Source organism: Pteronotus mesoamericanus, unplaced genomic scaffold (genome assembly GCF_021234165.1).
Source record: "Pteronotus mesoamericanus isolate MK-2021 breed Mesoamerican mustached bat unplaced genomic scaffold, CSHL_Meso_final scaffold_36, whole genome shotgun sequence".
Classification (NCBI taxonomy): Eukaryota; Metazoa; Chordata; class Mammalia; order Chiroptera; family Mormoopidae; genus Pteronotus; species Pteronotus mesoamericanus.
In genome coordinates, this window is record NW_026555313.1 from 16,939,362 (window position 1) to 16,946,397 (window position 7,036).

Below are 7,036 nucleotides of genomic sequence, written 5' to 3' on the forward strand. Positions count from 1 at the left end.
GATGTCATTTCATAACATTAACCTCAAGTTAAAAATAGAGATAACAGGAAGCACAACAGATAAGAACCATCGCAGAAGGTAGGGCCATGGAATCGGAAGACCGGGCAATGGGAGTTGAACCAATAAGCAAGTGCAGGACACTCTTGTAGATGTCTTCCCCTTAAGCTGAGCTTCCAGAACAGCTTTTCCAGCTCCAGTATCCTTTTCCAGGTAGATTCACAGACTGCTATTGAGAGTGGCATCTGACAGGCTGCCCCTGAAAGATACCAGACATTCCTAGATGAGCTGAAGGCCAGAAGCTGATCAGCTTTGGCTCCATCTGGAAGCCTGCACCATGGAACAATCCAAAAACCTCAGATAGAAGTGTTTTACTCTGGGGGAAATAGAGGAATATTAGGTTAGGGGACTCTAAAAATTAGAGCCAGGCTATTCTGGCCTCTTGAAGGAAATGGACATTTTCTTTCTCATTTTAAGTGTGTACATTTGGTCTTTCCCTAGTACATCCTTCGGAGTCCTGGGTTAGGCAGAGAATAGGGTAGTAATTCACCACCCAGGGACAGAGGGATGGAAAACCATGGAAAAAAGCTTCTGGAGACAGTGAAAAACAATGGGATGTTGCATGGTACTTCCCCCAACCAATAGGTGTTGGGCAGGTTAAGCCCAGGGCAGGAGACTATGAAAGGGAATCGCAGATTCTTGGGGAAAGAACTGAATGAGATGTGAGTTCTGGTCTCCCATTCCAACAAGTCTGTAATGGAAATGATAGTGATGATCAACCATAGTCCTAAGCTCTGTGAAGACAGGCAGAAGTTGCTATCTTTACTTTTGTAATATCCACCAGCATAGCATCTGGCACATAGTAGGTGCTCAATAAATATTTATTGATTAAATGAATGAAAAGAGTTATTCTAATATTGAATTCATAGATGTGGAGTCAGAATATAATGAAAATTTCAACTACCCTTATATTTTGCACAAATGGAAATGACCCCAAGCCAAAAAAATACTCACCTTGGGGATTTTAGATCAGGTTGATAGGTGGTAAGAAAAGCATTCCTGTCAGTGTCCTAGGCCTGCTGTTCTCTGAAATTGGCCTGGAGCAGGAAGAGGGAGAGATAAGTAATTAGGCAGAGCAGGGAGTCAAACTCTTCCTGGAATAAAACTCCTCAGAGGATCTGGAAAAAGCATGATCCCTATGTCCAGGAGAATTAATTTGCATACAGAAGAACATGAGATGAATGAAAGAATATCAACTATGACCTTGTAACTGGTTGTTGAAATAAAGAAATTTATCAGTGTGCATGTTTTCTGTTGGGTATATGTTAATCTCTGATTTCCTTCATTTTCTCTTCTTTCCTTTCTTCTACAATGTTTCTCAACCATGCCACTCTTGACATTTTGGTTCAGATAATTCTTTGTATGGTTAGGGGAGGTACTCCCCTGTATATTGTAGGATTCTTAACAGCATCCTGGCCTCTGCCCACTAGATGCCTACAGCATTCCCCCAGTTGTGACACTCAAAATTGTCTTCGGACATTGGGGGCAGAATCGCTGCCATGTGAGAACCACTGCTATTCTCTTTTACATGAGAACTGGCCCTCATATAACTGCGCAGCTAGAAGTATTGCCTGGAGATACTGGGCTTGAAGGGTCTCAGTGATCTCCTCTCCTTATCTGTGGCTGCAGCTCCTGCCGGGCAGGTCCACTGTAATTCCAGCTTCTTGAGTATCCTTCTTCTTTTTGATGATAGAATGCTTTTGTATACATTCAAATTTATTGATCTGAAGGCTCAGATAGCATCTAGTTCATGATGGGCAACTCAGATCCCATGGTTACTCTCTATCTCCTGGTTAGGTGTTTAGTTTCTGCTGAGGCCCAATAACAAACAGGCCAGGAATGGCTTCTCGGAAGAAGAGACATCCACGGAGAGGGCATGTCTTTGCTCCCACACCCTGGAGGTCTGTGCTGTGATTCTCCTGCTGGGGCTTCCAGAGGTCCCACTCAGCCTCCTGATTTGCCATAGACACTTTAAACAAGGTTAAGTCTGCTGGGTCAAAGGCCCTAATGGCAGGGCTGCTTGTCCCTAGCCACTCCTGGCCTGGACCCATTCACAACTCACAGTCTTACCGAAGGGTAAACGGGTCAGGGAAGCCTGCCTGTTGTGACATATGCTGTCTCCCCAATCCAGAGGGGTTTTGGGCTAGCACTTGTGGATAATTAGAAGAATGGAGAACTACATCCTCATCCACTTGCCTCCTCATGAGTCAAGGGCAGGGCCTACATGTAGCTGAGTCTGTGTCTATAGATCTTTCTTTTGGGAGCTATAGAATGCTAGTCACTGCCTCAGAGGGAGAGCTGGCAGGCAGAACTCTGCTGCTGTTTTTCCAATGCCTCATTCTCATGCATCCATCAATTATTAGCATTTGTTTCTTCCAGCTTGTTAATGAAGCAAAGATACTGTGTATGTTTCAGTGCCGGAGTTGTCACAGCACCTAATTTGCAAGAAAACATAATTAGGCTGGGCTCCCTTTTCCTGCTTTCTCTGTGTAGCAGGCAGCTCCTTGGTTACCCACTGATGTGTACTAACAGTGACCCAGTGTGTGGATAAGGATCCTATAGTCCACCTTCCTTGCCATCTGTGAATTGTCCTCTACAGTGTCTCACAAAGCACCCAGGAGACATACAGGGAAGTCGTTTTGTAGTGAAAGGATGCATTCCATTGTCATGGAGCTCCAGCTGTTAAAGAACCACTTCTCTTACTGAACTTCGTGTAGTCAGACTTGCAAGCCACCACTCAAGTGCCAGCTTAGTCCCTCGCAGGTATTTTAGTTTCAATTAGGATATCTTGGTTATTGTCTTAAGGTCCCAAGAGTTTACTTCCCAAAGACACGTTTAGCTGAAACTAAAAGATCTTCCCTTAAAAATAGAGATAATCTGTTAAAAACAAAACACACAACCAACTCCCCCAAATATAGAACAAATAAAGGGACCAATCATTGGAACTTTGAGTAAGAAACATTTTTCAATTCACCCTAAATTTTTCTATTATAGTTTAAATCTTTTTGGATTGTGAGCTTTGGGGCTCTGGTTACTTGTTATTTCCATTTACAGACAGGAAACCTCTGGGCCAGGGAGGCGATGCAGTCTGTTTAGGTGTATGCAGAAAGTTTTAGGACCAGGAAGGCTCTTGCTCTGCTGGGAGACATCCCACCTGACCAGGGAGCCTGTGGCAGATGAGATTCAATACATGACATGTTCTGAAAAACAGAAAGCCTCAGTTTGTCGAGCTATTTCTTTTCTCTTCTCCTGAAACAGAACTGTATGTATTCATATACATATAGTCACTTGTATTTGCCAGAATGAAGAAACTTTCATTTCCTACTTGTTCAGTAAGTTTTCTCTCCATATGACTTTCTCTTGTTTGTGACTATTTTTATTGATGTTTAATGACAACTTGCTTTAAGCTTTATCTTTTCCAAATCTATTTCTTTGGATTAATCTGCTAGAGTCCTCATAAGATGCAGCCCTATATGGTTGGTAGTTGTAAGGCCTCAGTTTATACCGGACACCACCAATTCCCAGAATGGCAGGGACCCCTTCCAGATCAGCATTTGGACAGCACATTCAGACAGACCCTAACAAAAGCTCAAGAACCCATTCAACAGTAAGTGCATACCTACCATGTACCAAATGTTATGCTGCCAGGTAGATTTCACATCAGTGAGTTGTAGCAAATATTTTTGGTAAGTATGTGGAGGCATAAATCATTGCAAGTAAATAAAAAGAAACACAGATTTTTAAGAAGTCTTTTTGCCAGTGGGTCAAGTATCTTGGGCCCCAGAAGGTTTCATTAGTTTTGAATGTCTCATCAATCTTTGGAGATAGGAAGCAACTGTCTAGGAGTGTCAGTAGCCTGAAAGAACAGTCTCATCACACCTTTTTGAGTTTTATGAATGTTTATGCTCCTGCAGGATGACTTTGAGACCTCAGCCAGGGACGTGCACATGAATTTAATATTTCCTTCATAATCCATGTATATATGAAATACTGTTGTTTGTCAAGCACCTCCTCACTGCTAGGTACTTGCAACATCTACATCTCATCTTCCCAACACCCTTATAGCTATATTACCCATCTTTTTCACATGAAGAAACTGAGGCACAGAGATTAAATAATTTGCCAAGTTCATATAGTAAGTGGCAAGGCTGGATTGGTTAGCTTAACTCTCTGTCTTCTTCTCCTTCCTTCTTCTATGCCCCCAGATCATCAGCTTGAAGAACACAAGGGTTTCCTGTTATAGACACTCACATTGAGAGCTGAGATGCTCTGGTGAAAGTGGCTGCATGGTCGCCTCTCCTGGTCCTCTGGCCCATATGGGGTTCAGAACTTTACTGTCTCTGGACAGAGACCCCCCTCCCCACAAGGCTCTGCTGTTGGTTCAGCTCTCCTGGGGTTGGATATGTGCTTCATTATGACCACAGTGAAAACAGCAAGCTTTCTGAAGCCACCCCAAGGCCAGTGACCTCAGCTGCGCCTGGTCCTGACTTCTTCCCCAGAGAGTCAGGATTTGGGGAAGGGGAGCGGTTGGTGAGAGGAGGAGCGGGTCATGCTATTTTCTGCACAGCCCACCTCTCTCTTCTGCTTCCTACTGTCTCAGCTGAATGACATTTGTACCAGCTGCTCCCAAAGGGAGTCACTTTGGTGAAATGTCACATACTTCAGAACGAATGATTCTTCTCTATCCTTCACTTCTCTCCCACCGCCTCCCTTATACCCCTCAAGTGCCTTTTTCATTTTAAAAGGACACTGCCTTGAAATTCAAGTACAGGAAAAAGTAATTACATTTTCTCTTCAGGTCTGCCTCTCAAAAAACCTCCACATCATCTCTGGCTGAAACACAGGGATTATTCCAGAGGGAAAACGTTATTAGTTGCAGCTTGGCTGCTTCCCTCTCTGGATTTCTTCACAAACCACTTCTTTTCACGCAGAGGGCAGCGGTGACGGTGTGGCCGACTGCTGCTGCCTCACTCCCCTCTCTGCCACCCTGAGAGCGCTGAGGCCCCTCTCCCAGCAAAGGTCAAGTGTCTCATTCAATGTCATGCACGCAGTAAGTGGTGGGCTCACCTGGATTGGCAGTCAGGCTCCCTGACTCCAGAGCTACACTTGTAATACCTCTGCCTGTGATCGCAGTGACTATATTTGCAGAACCACAAATTGGGAGGCATTTTCTGACAGATATGCTTTTCCTGATTTATTGCATTTTTCAAATTTCTAATATGAAAAGCCACTTGAAGTTACAGAATGAAATAATATTTTCTTATATATTTAATAAAACCATTATTATTGGAAAGAATAAATCGTATATGATTGGAATTATCCCAGGAGATCTAGCACACAGAGTTGCTATTTGACCAGCAGTCAAGAATCCTAGGTTCTGGTCCAGATTTCACCCTTAACTAGCTGTGTGATCTTGATTAACTTACTTCACCTCTCTGGGCCTTATTTTCTTAGTTGGTGAAGTGAGACGGATCAGATGATGTTTCAGGACCTCTCTAGCGCTGGCGTTCACTGACTTCCTAATTCTAGGTGCCGATTTCATTGTTTTGGACTGTCAGCAAAATATAAATGAGATTCTAACTGTAGAGATGATTTTTTTTTTCTCTTCTCTTACTTTGGGCAAGTCTTGGCAACTTCTGAATCTAGTTCTTTGCCTATTTTATTCCCTGGGGGTCTACAGACTGAATCCTGGGAACTTATCTTTCTGATTTTTCCAGTGAAACGATCTCTTGGGCATGCCTCCCTGCTTGCTCCCTTCCCTTCCTTCATGCCATCTCTTCTCACTGCCTCCTTCTCCTTCTCTCAACCCACCCCCCGACCGCCCCTTCCCCACCCCTCCCTTCCTGCTTTTTCCATGCCATGCCTCCCCCCCACCCCCACCCCCGTGTCTCCTTCTCTCTTTGATATTTCAGTCTCTCTGTGCAGGCTCCTTCCCTTTCAGATAAAATAAGCCTCCCTCTCCCTCTCCTGAAGGGGCAAACAAATAAGGCTTGTCTCTACTGTCCCTGCCACAGAGGAGCAGGTTCTCTCTTCCCCTGCCATTACCTCCTCTCCTTGCTGCCCCCTACTCCATTTAGGTTTTCCTGCCCTTTCCACTCTTCTGAAGTGTCCTCTTACAGAAAACCAGAGATGGCCTATCCTCGAGATGCAATATGTCTCTGCTCCTTTTCTTTGTCTTTCTGCAGCATCTAGTGCTGTCACTTCTGCCTTTCTCAAACACTCCCCTTGGGCTTTGAGTGTCACCACACCGTTCACCCTGTCTTCTTCACTTTGGTAGGTTCTCACTTGGACTCATTTTCTACTCCTTCTGTAGTCCTGAGAAAGAATTGCAGCTAATCTCATTGCTTCTACTAAATCTCTCTGAGAGTTTGACACCAAATTTCTAACTGTCACATGGACATCTTCACTTGGGTATTCTTTTGTCACCTTACTCTACATGTTTACAGTGGAACTTACCGTTCTTGGTCAAAACTGGCTTCTTATCTAGATTTCCCACTGCTGTCCATGTGCTGTCATTCAGTTAAGTGCATCTGAAATCTAGTCACTGTCCCTCATTCCTCCTGTCCCTTACACGCTCCTCATTCATCCGCCACTAAGACTGTTCTGTTCGTTGTTCACAAAGTCTCTCAAATGTGCAGCCCCTCTCTAATTCCACTGGTACAATCCTGATTTTGACCCACACGAGGAATCTCTTAACTAGTCATTATTGTCTTGATTCTTCAACTCCTTTTCCTACCATCTTCTCTGCTAATAATCTTTCTAAAATACTAGTTTGCACATTTCACTGTGTTCTTTGACTTCCTGCATTCCCAGTCTCTAAATAAACTTTCAGTGTTTTCTGAATAACACACAAAACTTTCAGGTTGATATTCAAAAGCACGCAAAATTTGGCCCTGATTTATTCCACTCTTACCTCCCATGATCTCTTGTCCTCAAAGTGCACATGTTTTTCTGCCCCTTTGTTGTCCAGAGCTTGTGT